This window comes from Jaculus jaculus, chromosome 8 (assembly GCF_020740685.1).
Source record: "Jaculus jaculus isolate mJacJac1 chromosome 8, mJacJac1.mat.Y.cur, whole genome shotgun sequence".
NCBI lineage: Eukaryota > Metazoa > Chordata > Mammalia > Rodentia > Dipodidae > Jaculus > Jaculus jaculus.
The window spans coordinates 67218380-67233095 of NC_059109.1; the positions used below are offsets into that span (position 1 = coordinate 67218380).

The window sequence follows — 14716 nt, forward strand, 5'->3', positions numbered from 1 at the left end:
GTTCTAAGAGGTAAATTTATAGCCTTTAGTGCCTATATTAAGAAATTAGAAAGGTCGCAAGTAAACGACCTAATGCTTCACCTGAAAGCCTTGGAAAAAGAAGAACAAGGCAAACCAAAAATCAGTAGACAGGAAGAAATAATAAAAAATAGGGCAGAAATTAATGAAATAGAAACAAATAATCCAAAGAATCAGTGAAACAAAGTGTTGATTCTTTGAAAGGATAAACAAGATTGATAAACCCTTAGCAAATCTGACCAAAAGAAAGAGAGAAGAGACACAAATTTATAAAATCAGAGATGAACAAGGTAACATCACAACAGATTCCAGATAAATTCCAAAAACCATAGGGACATACTATAAAAGCATATACTCCACAAAGTATGAAAATCTGAAAGAAATGGATGATTTCCTTGATTTATATGACCTACCTAAATTACATCAAGATGAGATTAATCACTGAAATAGACCTATAACAAGCATGGAGATCCAAAAGTTATCAATAATCTCCCAAATAAAACAAGCTCAGGCCCAGATGGATTCACTGCTGAATTTTACCAGACTTTTAAGGAAGAACTAACACCATTGCTTCTTAAGCTTTTCCAGAAAATAGAAAAAGAAGCAATTCTACCAAACTCTTTCTATGAATCCAGCATCACCCTGATACCAAAAGCAGGCAAAGATAGAACAAAAAAAGAAAGTTACAGACCAATCTCCCTCATGAACATAGATGCAAGAATTCTCAACAAAATATTGGCAAACAGAGCACAAGAATATATCAAAAAGATCATTAACCCTGACCAAGTATGCTTTATCCCAGAGATGCAGGGATGGTTCAATATATGCAAACCTATAAATGTAATACATTATAAAAATGGGTTGAAGGACAAAAATTACATGATCATCCCATTAGATGCAGAGAAAGCATTTGACAAAATCCAACATCCCTTCATGGTAAAAGTCCTACAGAGACTGGAAATAGAAGGAACATATCTCAATATAATAAAAGCTATTTATGACAAGCCTACAGCCAACATATTACTAAATGGGGAAATCCTGGGAGCTTTTCCTCTAAAATCACAAATAAGACAAGGGTGTCCACTGTCCCCACTTTTATTTAATATAGTTTTGGAAGTCTTAGCCATAGCAATAAGGCAAGAGACACACATAAAAGAGATACAAATTGGAAAGGAAGAGATCAAGTTATCATTATTTGCAGATGATATGATTCTATACATAAGGGACCCTAAAAACTCTACCAGTAATCTGTTGGAGCTGATACAAACCATGTAGCAGGATACAAAATAAATACACAGAAATCAGTAGCCTCCATATATGCTAACAACAAGCACACAGAGGATGAAATCAGAGAATCACTCCCATTCACATTTGCATCATAAAAAAATAAAGTACCTTGGAATAAACCTAACCAAGGAAGTGAAGAATCTCTACAGTGAGAACTGTAAAACACTCATGCAAGAAATTGCAGAAGACACTAGAATGTGGAGAAGTATCCCTTGTTCCTGGATTGGAAGGATCGATATTGTGAAAATGACAATCTTACCTAAAGCCATGTACACATTTAATGCAATCTCTATCATAATTACAAAGGCATTATTCATGGAAATAGAAAAAAACAATCCAAAAATTCATTTGGAATCACAAAAAACCTCGAATATCTAAAATAATACTGAGCAACAAAAATGAGGCTGGTGGTATCACCATACCTGATTTCAACCTATACTACAGAGCCATTAGTAACAAAAACAGCATGTTACTGGCCCAGAAACCGACATGTAGATCAGTGGAACAGAATAGAGGACCCAGATGTAAGTCCAGGTAGCTATAGCCACCTGATATTCGATAAAAATGCCAAAAGTACTCATTGGGGAAAAGGCAGCCTCTTCAGCAAATGGTGTTGGGAAAACTGGGTATATATCTGTAGAAGGATGGAAATAGATTCTTCTCTTTGCCATGCACAAGAATTAAGTCCAATTGGATTAATGACCTTGACATCAGACCTAAAACTCTGAAACTGCTAGAGGAAAAAGTAGGGGAAACCCTTCAAAATATTGGTCTTGGCAAAGAATTTCTGAATACAACCCCAATTTAGATTAATCACTGGGACCTAATGAAATTACAAAGATTTTGCACTGCAAAGGAGACAGTGAATAAAGCAAAGAGGCAACGTACAGAATGGGAAAAAAATCTTCGCCAGCTATATATCTGATAGAGGTTTACTATCTAGGATATACAAAGAACTCAAAAAGTTTAATAATAAGGAAGCAAACAAGCCAATCAAAAAATGGGCTATCGAACTAAATAGAGCATTTTAAAAGTAAAAAAATACGAATGGCATATAAGAATCTAAAGAAATGTTCTATGTCACTAGTCATCAGGGAAATGCAGATTAAAACTACAATGAGTTTCCTTCTCACTCCTGTCAGATTGGCTACCACCATGAAAACAAATTATCATAAATGTTGGTGGGGATGTGGAAAAAGAGGAACCCTTCTACACTGCTGGTGGGAATGCAATCTGGTCCAGCCATTGTGGAAATCAGTGTGGAGGTTCCTGAAACAGCTAAAGATTGGTCTACCATATGACCCAGGTATAGCATTCCTATTCATATATCTGAAGGAATCATCTCATTTTCTTAGAAGTACGTGCTCAACCATGTTTATTGCTGCTCAATTTATAATAGCTGGGAAATGGAACCAGCCTAGATGTCCTTCAACTGATGAGTGGATAATGAAGATGTGGCACATTTATACAATGGAGTTCTACTCAGCGGTAAAGAAAAATGCAATTATGAAATTTGCAGAAAAATGGATGGATCTGGAAAGTATTATACTATGTGAGGTAACCCCGGCCTAGAAAGCCAGGCACCACCCGTTCTCCCTCATATGTGGATCCTAGCTACAGATGATTGTGCTTCTGGGTGAGAAGAAAATACTTAGTAGCAGAGGCCTGTAAGTTAAAAAGGAGATATAAAGGGAAGAGAAAAGAAGGGAGGAGGGTACTTAATGGGTTGGTATTATATATATGTAAGTACCATGATTGAGATGGGGAGGTAATATGGTGGAGAGTGGAACTTCAAAGGGGATAGTGTGGGGGTGGGGAGAGAAGGTATTATCATGGGATATTTTTTATAATCATGGAAAATGTTAATAAAAATTGTGAAAAGAAAAAAAAGTGTGTTACTGTTTGTCTTTTTTCCTCTAAGAATTCCCCATTCATTCCTCTATCTTATTTTTTTCATGAGTTGTTTGAGTTTTTTTATTGTTTAGTTTTTTTAGTTACTTGTAGATTTTAGATATTAGGCCTTTGTATAGCTGGTGAAAATTTTCTCCTATTATGTTGCTAATCTATTGCTCTGCTTATGGTTGTTTGTCTGTGCAAGAGCTTTATAGCATCATAAGATCCCATTGGTTGGGAAATCGTTTAATTTCCTGGGCTACTAGGGTACTGTTCAGGAAGTACTCATATATCATGAGGAGTCTCTCTTATTTTTTCTTCCAGTAGGAGAAAAGTTTCATATCTTATATTGAGGTCTTTATTCCATTAGCGTCTTTCATATCTTTGATTATTATTATTCCAAGGAATTTGAATTTTTTGTGGCTATTGAAAATGGCACAACATTGCTGTATTCTTTTTCTGTATAATTGTCCTTTCTACATAGAGAGTCTACTGATGGGCTTACCTTTATATGTAATGTGTTCTTTCTCCCTAGCTGCTTTTAGCACTTTCCCTTTGTTACTCATGTTTAGAGTCTAAATAATAACATGTCTTGGTGAATTTCTCCTTTGGTCCAGTCTGTTTGGAGTTCTGTTAGCTTCTTGTATCTTGATGGGTCTTTTTTTTTTTTTTTTTTTTTTTTTTTGAGAGAGTGGGAAAGTTGTTTTTGGAAAATTTTGTTGGGTAAGTTCTCCCTGACTTTGTTCTGAACTTCTGCCCCTTCTGGTATACCCATGATCCAAATGTTGGAAGGCTTAAGGGTATCACACAGTTCCCTCGTGTTATGTTCACAAAAATTTTTTGAACTTATTCAAGTTTTTGGAGAACAGGGAATGATCTCCAACAACATTTATGAAACTATCTAACATCACACTAATACTAAAACCAGACAGAGATATAAGAAAAGAAAACTAAAGGCCTGTATTTCTGATGAACTTATATGTAAAGATCTTGAACAAAATCCTTGCAAACTGAATTCACCAACACATCAAAAACATTATCCACCTTGATCAAACTAGATTCATACCAGGGATGAAGAATAGTTCAACATAAGGTTCAACATAAGGAACCAGAAAATGTAATATACCACATAAATAAACTCAATCACAAGAACCACATGATCATTTCAATAGATTAAGAGAAGGCCTTTCACAAAATACAACATCACTGAGGACTCCTTAAGCTGAATTAATGCTATTCCTTTATGTGGTATGAAAACCTAGCAAAGCTTTAGAGTGTAGCAGTGCCTTTCTTTAACTTAGAGCCACAGCTTATAATACTAATTTACATGTATTAGGTTATATTCAAGACTATGGAGTATATGATACTTAATTTAACCCAGACAACAACACTGTGAGGGACATGGAATGATTATGACTTTTAAATGGTGAACTTAGTCCCAGGTAATTTTTAAATTCCAAGCTACATATTACCTTTGTCACTGCTATAACAACATACATGACAGCAGCAAGTTAAGAGGTTTAATTTGACTCATGGTTTAAGAGGGCACAGTCCACCATGCTGGGAGAGCGTGATGGAGTTCATGGCAGATGATTCTGGGGCAGGAATTTCTCACATCTCTAAGCAGATGGAGGGGAATGTGGCTATAGCCCTAAAGGCTGACCCCAATGATACACTTCCTCCACCTAGATCTATATTTTTAAGGTTTCAGAATCTCACAAACACAGAGCCATCAGTGGGTGACCAAGTGCTAAATGCCTGAGACAGTGGAGGATATTTCACATCCAAACCATAGCAGCCAAACTTTATTTAGTGCTTTGATTTTTTATATAGTATTCCTATCCATGTATCAATAAGAGTATCTTAGATACTGTCTGTTTATAGTCTCAAACTCTGAGAGTACTGTACATGCAATTTTAATATGCAAAACTAAAACATCCCCATTTTCTTTCTCTTCCCATTATGACAATATAAAATTTGTCTTCCTGATTATCACTGAAAAACCTTCAAATATTCAAAGACATATTTGATAATGTCACCATTAATTTTTTTAGGTGAATATTTTCTAATATTCTTTGGGTCTCTTTGTTTCTGTTTCCATCCAATATTATCTATATTTGGCCTAGTTTTTTAAGGAATCTAAAAGTATAAAAACTGTCCCGTGTGATCACACAGATTTCTTTGAGGCTTTTAGGTGCTATTACAAAGCTGTTTACCTTTTCAAGATGAGTAACACAATAATGTATGTACAAAAGTCACTCTGGTAACTAGAAGAGTTGGTATAGTTATGATTTATAGATGAAAGCCTAGGGCCAGAGTCTTCCTATAGGAAATCAGGCCTTCCTTCCAATGTAATATTTTTCTGCTGTTGCCTTCTTTCTTCATTCTGGGTGCTTTCTCTCTCTCTCTCTTTTTTTTTTTTTTTTTTTTTTGAGGTAGGGTCTTATCTTATTCTAGCTCAGGCTGACCTGGAATGTACTATGTAGTCTCAAGGTGGCCGGAAACTCACAGAGATCCTCCAACCTCTGCCTCCCCACCAGGTGGTTTCTAACTGTCCCTTGCCCATTGAACAGAATAAGTAAAGAGAACAGTGAAGCATGCCCCACCTTTTACTGGCCTCTGGTGCACACGAACAGACAATGAAATGCAAAGTTAACTATGAATCTTATGCCTGCAGCATTAGGGAGTACATGTTTTCCATAATTAATTCTATAGTTTTAGAAATAGTTTTCCTTATGAAACAATCGTTAATGGGTAGGAGTTGACATAAAAAATAAGACTGAAGAAGATTATGCACATGTATTATAGAGGATGTACATTTTACTTGGGTGAATAAAGTAAACTCCTGGCTGGATTGACTTGTTTGTAAGCTTCTGTTAGGGTCCAGAATGATATCAATTCTTGTCTTAGAACAAGGACAAAAACTCACATGAAGAGGAGGCACCCACTTCTCTGCCTCAAAAAGGAAATCAATGCTGCTAGTATTGCACTTCATGGTGTAATTTAATATTTTTATCAGCCTATCATAAGCAATGAACTTCAGTAGCACCTCACTTGATTTTTTGATGACATTAGAAATACTTTTTTTTCTGAAAAATTATTTGTGATAAATCAGTGTTGCAGTCAGGTTCACATTTCTGGTTTTAATCACCCAACCAAGAGAAGCTTGTGGGAAAAATAGGGTTTTTTTTTTTTTTTGGCTTGAAGGCTCAAGGGGAAGCTCCTTATTGGCAGAGGAAATTGATGGCATGAGTCGAGGGTGGACATCACCTCCTGGCCAACATAAGGTAGACAATAGCAACAGGAGAGTGTGCCAAACACTAGCAAGGGGCAGCTGGCTATAACACCCATAAGCCTTCCCTCAACAATAAATTCCCTCCAGGAGGTATTAATACCCAAATCTCTATCAGCTTGGAACCCAGCAGTCAGAGCACCTGTTTATGGGGGACACCTGACTCAGACCACCACAATGAGTAAGGGAAGAGTCAGTGACTGGGTGCGTCTGAACAGGTTACTCTTTGCCACTACTCCCCCTGGGATGTTGGAAAGGACCCATCTCATGGAAGCACATACATGCACTTTCTTATGCCACACACATCTGAGGAATGGGCCAACATAATAACATTCTCGACATTAGCCGACATGTCCATTCACTCTCTGGAAGTTTTAAGTATTGTTTTATTGACACTTAATATTTGTACATATTTAGGAGGTAAAATATGATAATTCAATATGCATAAATGTATAATGATCAATTAGATTATTAGTATCTTCATGTACTCAAATATGAATCACTTCTATATATTGGGACCCTTTTGACTCTTATAGTTATTTTAAGTTATGTCACAGGTTGTTGTAGACTAATGTTGCACTATTAGGCAGAAAAGGCCAGGCACAATTCCTTTTAATATATATTTTGATGGCTCTTCTTTTTCCCTCTACTCTTCCTGGTCTATACTAACTATGATTCCATTCTTTTTTTCTGCATAGTGTGGTAGTTTGAATACATGCCCCCCACCCCAAAAATTCAGTGTTTTATTACTTTGTAGTTTGCATCTGCAGCCACCTGGCTGGAATTAGTTTCACTGAGTGGATCTTAAGGTGTGGTGAGGGGTTGGAAATTTTAATCTAAGGATATGCAAAGGGTGCTGTGCTATATGGCTTCTGGCTTTAAGGCTTGTGTGCTTCTCTCTCTCTTTTCTTGCTCCTGTGGAAGCAGGCCAGCCTCTTCTGCCATTATGTAACTTCCCCTGGACCTGTAAACTGCAATAGATCCCTTCCTGAATAACTGCGCTTGGTCTGCAAGTTCATCTCAGCAAATCTGAAGCTGTCTGCTACAATGAGATTATAATTTTTAGATTCCACAAATGACAGAAAACATGCAGTTTTGTCCTACATAACATATTTCATTTAAAATAATGTCCTTCAGTCCACCCATGTTACCACAAATTAATAACTATTTTTATGTATGGTTAATAATCTGCTGTGCTTGTGTAGCATATTTCCTTTATCCATCCATTCATCAGTTAATAGACATTTAGATTGTTTATATTTCTTCACAATTATAAATAGTGTTATGGTAAACACAGGCCTTGTATAAAAATCAACTCCAAATGGATCAAGAACCTCACTGTAAAACTCAAAACTCTGAAACAAATAGAAGATAAAATAGGGAAAAGACTCCAAGAAATTAGCATAGGGAAATACTGAATAAATCCCCAGTAGCCTAGGGAATTGGGCAAGTACTCAACCATTGGAACATCATGAAACTAAACTAAAAACTGAAACATCAAACTAAAAATCTACTGTACAGATAAGCAAACTGTCAACAGTGTCAATAGGCAACCTACTGAATGGGAGGAAATCTCCTTCAGCTATACATACAACAGAGGTTTACTATCTAGAATCTACAAAGAACTAAAATATCTACACAATAAAAAAAAATCAAGCAACACACTCAAAAACAGGTGTGGGAGTGGAGAGATGGCTTATGAGTTAAGGCACTTTCTAGCAAAGCCAAAGAACTCAGATTCAATTCCCCACAATCCACATGCCAAAAGCACAGTGGCATATGTGTCTGGAGTTCATTTGCAAAGCATAAAGGCCCTAGCTCATCCATTCTCTTTGTCTCTATCTGCCTCTTTCTCTTTCTCTCTCTCTCAAAAATACATAAAATAAAATAAATATATATTTAAAAAATTGGGTAAGGAATTGAGCAGAGAGTTCTCAAAGGAAGAAATACAAATGGCCAATAAACATCTAAAGAGTTGTTCATTTTTATTTATTTATTTGAGAGTGACAGGGGGAGGGGGGAGGGAGAGAGACTGGGTGCTGAACTCCAGATGTGTGCGCCCCCTTGTGCATCTGGCTAATGTGGTCCTGGGGAATTGAGCCTTGAACTGGGGTCCTTAGGCTTCACAGGCAAACACTTTACCACTAAACCATCTCTCCAGCCCTAAAGAGATGTTCTTTGTCTCTAATTATCAGGAAAGTGAAAATTAAAATGACTTTGACATTCTATCCCATTTCAGTCAGAATGGCAATTATCAAAAAAAAAAAAATCCAATGACAGCAAGTGCTGGCAGGGATGTGGTGAAAGAGGAACCCTCATCCACTGTTATTGGAATGCAAACTTGTACAACTACTATGGGAATCATTATACAGACTTCTCAGAGAGCTGAAAATAATTCTACCATTACATCCAGCTATACCACTTTTGGGCATATACCCTAAAGACTTATTACAGAGATATTCGTTCATATTCATTGCTACTCTATTCACAATAGCTAGGAATTGGATCAGCCCAGATGGTCATCAAAAATGGATGGTTAACAGCACATTTACACAAAAGACTTCTACTCAGAAGTAAGGAAAAATAAAATAATGGAATTTGCAGAAAACTGGATGGATTTGAAAAATTCATACTAAGTGAGGTAATACATGCTCAGAAAAACACAAACTGTATATTCTCTCTCATATGCAGTTCCTAACCTGGAATACTGAGTTGATTGTTAGCAGTAGTAAACATCAGGAGTATTGACATGGAACCAGACTGAAGCTAGGAAAAGGGGGAAATGGGGAGGAAAGAAAGGAAAGGCTACTCAACCAGTAAGGTTAGGGACATAAAATGAAAGAAAGAAGGAAAAAACTCAGGGAGTCAAAGGGTCTTTGGGGAAGGGTGGGGGGATATATTGTGGGGGGGAAATACACAAAACTAATGACAACATGAATAACTTCCATAGAAAATGTCTTCCTAGAGATCTTTCTTTAACATATAACCCTCCAATAATGGGTGGAGGACCTGAACAGAAGGACCCTGTAGAAGGGAGAGAAAGCTTAACCTTAAAGCCATGGGCTTTGGCTAGTAAATTCCAGGGTTAGAATTGGGTTACACATGAGGCCTCCCAAATAATGCATACCATTGCCAAAGTACTTGGTTACCTGCCAGAGCTAAACTTTAACACCCTATTGCTAAAGACACCACACCCTGCATTTGCAGAACCATGCTGAAACTGAGGGAAATGAGTTCTTTCCTAGATAGCCCTCATAAGGTTGGAATGTTCTATGGTAGCTACTGGGAATTAATAGCTACCAACAGCATGAATAAACAGGAGACCCTACAAATTACAAAATAAACCAGCCAGCCAAGAAACAGTGCAATATTGGCCCACAGCCTATGCAGGTAACCAACTGCTCTTAGATTGGACATTAGACTTACTCAGTGGAAAAGTACTCTTACCTGAATCTGGGAACCAAGACAGAATCCCATGGACAGGAAACTCAGACCACAGAGAGAACTTCTAGGGCTCTTTGGCTAAGAAGAGTAAATATACACATCAAAAGTACTCTTAAATAGCTTTGTTTATCCCTTTTCATCCAAGATGATCATAGTTTTGTTTGGAGACTCTATTTTATTTTACAGATAGCAAAGAGTACTGGGGAGCTTCATAATATATCATTACAATAAAAAAAAAATAGCTGACTGTCTACCACAAGACATATTACCTCCACCATGTCTAAGGGTACAGGAACAATTGCAGGGGAAGTGGCAATGAGTACTGCTCTCACTCCTAGCCTGAAAATCAGTTCCAGGGAGATGGTGACAGACACTGTGGTCACTTAGATCTTACCAAAACAGAAATCCAGAGGCTCAGAGGATTCAACACTAAATCAAATTTTTAACACTAAACCAGATTTCTAACACACTCACCAAGGCGCAGGGAACATTGCCGAAGAAGGGGGATAGAAATATTGTAATAGCCACATGGATTTTCGGATTATCCTGAGGCATAGTTTTGCCCTCTCCACTACACACACACACATACACACACACAGAGAGAGCGAGAGAGGAATTGACTGAGACCTTCAAGACCCACAGTGATTACCAATAACTTCCCCTGAGGAGGACCCTTAGTGGAATGGGGGGTGGGAGAAATAGGATAAAAGAGTATGACCTGTAAACAAGTAATTTTTTTAGAAAATAGAAAGAAATCATTGTATAATTTATTGGCATTATATGGTAATATAATAACAAGGAAAAATCTTACTTCAGAAATAATAATTTCATAATTCCAATTGTTTTCCTTGTATCCCTTTTCCAACCTTTACTGTTTTAACTGAAAGTCTAAGTTTGTGTGTTTCAGGTTCCCTTCTAGCTACTTTCAAGATACATTGGGTTAGTCAGAGCACTGTTAGTATATGACATAGAAGGATGGGAGAGGGGAGAGAGACTTTGGTGTTTTCTTCTAGATTCTCAATTAATATAGTTCCTACCAGATAATTCTTCTGACAACATGGAAACTTCCAATTTTTTGTGTAATTTATGCCTCTGTCTCGTTAAGTCTATGTATGGTAACAGTTACTCAATTTCTAAACAGTTTGTTTTTTATTTAAATTTTATTTACTTATTTTAAAGAAGAGAGAGAAAGAAGATATGAATAAGTGGGCATGCCAGGGCCTCTAGATGTTGTGCCAAACTCCATATGTATGCACTACTACACACATCTGCTCTAAGTGGGTACTGGGGAATCAAATTCTGGTTGCTAGGCTTTGCAGGGAAGTGCCTTAACCACTGAGCAATCTCTCCAGCCCTCTAGTCTGTTTTAGACTCCAGTATCATTTGTTGGGTTCCTGAATCCTGCTCACTCTGAAGTAAATTTTCCCTTCACCAAAGTGGCTATTGTCAAATAATAAATCAGATTTAGTTTCCTTCCAGTATATTAATTGATAATAGTGGCTATCAAAATCCAGTACATAAGAATACCTCTTTTACAGAAAATGGAAAGTATTTGCATCTTGCCATGAACACTATGCAGAAAGAGCAGGACAGGCTTTTGAACTTTAGAAGCAACATTACCATGTTTGTATGCATCTTGACCCATTTATTTGGCCAGTTCACAAGCCTACCAGCCTTTAGAGCAGGAGCGGGACCAAAAAGCACCCTGTGGTGGGTTTAATCTGTGCTCTAAGCTCCCCGCTGCTTAGACACTGTTGATCAGAAGATCTAATGGTATTTGAATATCTCAGGCTGACAGTGAGGCTATTTAAGGTTTGCAGCTAGTTTAAAAACACAGTCATGGTTCATGTAACTAATGACTTCAAAGCCAAATTACATCCTTTTCTGACAAATATTCTTTTCTATTTCAGAAGTCTGGTTTGCAACTGTGTCCCAAAAAGACCGTGCCACACCAGATAGCTATGTGCTTTGAAGAGATCATCCCTAACTGGATATTATTCAAGTTATCAAATCTTTAATGTGCATATCACTATAAAAGAAAGCTGTATAAATAGAGACCAATGGGCATAGGAATCATACTCACTCACAAGTAAACTAAGTGAGCCAGACCACTAAAAGTTAGTCCTGTTTAGAAACACACAATTCTCTGAAGCAGAGATGTCCAAATTTTTGCCTTCTCTGGGTCACCTTGGAGAACTGTCATGGCCCACTTATTATATGTACAAACACTAACAAGAGCCATGAGCAAGACAAAACAAAACAAAATTCTGTGTATAATTTTCATATCAGTTACAACAAATAAAAAAAAAATCTCTCATAGTCATCCCAATTATGGGGTGACATATTTGTGGAGTCTGAAAATTATTGAGTAGGTCTCAAGTTTGTCATCACTAATATCCAAATAATAAAATATTGATTTTCTATTATTATTCTAAAATTAAAGAAAAAGAGGGCAACATGAAACTATTGAGATATATGGCTTTATATTTGAGAGATTAATGTATTCATATCCAGTTTGATGGGAACAGTTGCAATTCTCAGTGAGTTCTCAAGGGGCTCATCAGACACTTTGGTTCTAATTTTACTCTTGGTGAGCTCATTCTTAAAATACTTTCTTGCAAATGTCAGTCTCCCAAAGGTGATGACCTGCACAAAGACATATTGTGAGGTCAGGAACATTTGTCTCTGGGTAGCTAGGGCCTATGGAAACATAGTGAAGAAACATGATCATATTTTTTCTTTGAGATGGATATCAGATTGAAGCTCTATGCATTCCACTTGAAATTTGGTAGATAATACATGTCAACTAAAAATGTAGTTTCAAAATAAAAAAAATATTATTTTCCCACAAATATTGAAGTATGTTTTGAAGTCTGTATCAAATCAAAACAAAAGGCACACTCTTTTGCTGTTCCCCAGATATATTGAAATTCACATAATGGTCATTTTCACTTTAATTTGCCATAATTTCATATTCATTTAGAATGTTGTAATATTTGAAACATGTTGGTACATTGGTTGTTTCCTTAAAGATGTTTCTACAACACATTTGTTAGTGGTTACATCAAGAAAGATGTTAATTCTGTGAACCAGTTCTCATTGTTAAGTTTGGTATAAATTCTGGTTTTGATACTATAAAAAAACTTGACAATATGTCACAAAATCAGATTTTTTTTTCAATTTTTGCCCTCAAATTAGACATTTTACAAAAAGTAAATGATATTGCCACAGTCAACATCAAAACTGTTAAGAAATTTCTGGATACTTTATGTGATATTATCTGTTTTTAAACACTTTAAAATTTTTTATTTTTATTTATCTGAGAATGACAGACAGAGAAAGAGGCAGATAGAGAGAGGGAGAGAAAAAGAATAGGTACACCAGGGCCTCCAGCCCTGCAAATGAACTACAGATACATGCATCCACTTATACATCTGGCTAAGGTGGGTCCTGGGGAACTGAGCCGCAAACTGTGGTCCTTAGGCTTCATAGACAAGCACTTAACCACTAAGCCATCTCTCCAGTCCTGTTTTTAAATACTTTGAACACCAATTTCCTTGATGTATTATGCAACAATACTTCATGAAAGGTGAATTTGAACAGCACTTGAATCATCTGCTTTACTTTTAAAATTTATTCTTTTACCTACAATCACCTACCATCACCGAGGGACTATCAGTAACTATACCAGACATGTTGACAATGGGCAAAGAAAATCACTTTAACATATTTTCCCTGCTTTCTAAAATCTCTTGATTTAGTTGTGCTTCATAATGATAATAAAGAAGGCATTTCCTTCCCCCCCTCAAAGGTAGGGTTTCACTCTATCTCAGGCTGACCTGGAATTCACCATATAGTCTCAGGGTGGCCTCAAACTTGTGACAATCCTCCTACCTCTGCTGGGATTAAATGTGTATGCCACCATGCTGGGCAAGAAGGCATTTCTTCAATTATGTTAAAGTCACAATTAAAACCTCCAATAAAAAGGGCAAGTTGTGGCATCTTTTTGGCATCATAGCTGTCATGGCAGTGCCAAAGCATAAGTTTCAAAATCAACTTTACATACTTCTTTTGATAGATGTTCCAGGTTCTTCAATTTACCTGACCAATCTACAAACTGATTTAGAAATATATTCTTTTTTTTTTCAAGGCACTTTATATCTGCTATACAGTCTACACATTGCTTAATAACCTCACCTTCAGAAAATGTCTTTTTGATCTTTCTTATTCTTAAGTATGCTCTCACATAACTAGCATTTATAGTAGAAAATATCAGAGTTTGAACTTTATAAACATTTTTCAAAGACAGATTTTTTTCTTGTTCTGCTATTTTGTCAATACAGAATTTGGGGTCATATTTTCTGCATAATGTACTTCCAAATTATAGTCTTTGAGAACTTCACAAATTTCCTACAAATTAAACAGAACACTCTTTGCCTCATTAAAAATCTAGTCATCTGGAGCTGGAGGGATGGTTTAGCAGTTAAGGTGTTTACCTGCAAAGACAAAGGACCCAGGTTAGATTCTCCAGGACCCATGTTAGCTGATGCACAAGGGGATGCATGTGTCTGGAGTTTGTTTGCAGTGGCTGGAGGCCCTGGCACACACATTGTCTCTCTCATTCTCTTTCTGTCAAATAAATAAATAAAAATAAAAATAAAATATTTTTTAAATGTAGTCATCTGTGCTGTAGCGATGGCTTAGCAGTTAAGGCACTTGCCTGTGAAGCCTACTGACCCATGCTTGATCTCTCTCTAGATCCCACATAAGCCAAACACACAA

The 14716-nt window shown here is 36.7% G+C and overlaps 1 pseudogene; it reads left to right on the forward strand.

The window, feature by feature from the left end:
- LOC101593951 overlaps positions 1 to 11952 on the forward strand; it is a 58509-nt pseudogene extending 46557 nt beyond the window's left edge.
- The last annotated feature ends 2764 nt before the right edge of the window (positions 11953 to 14716 follow it).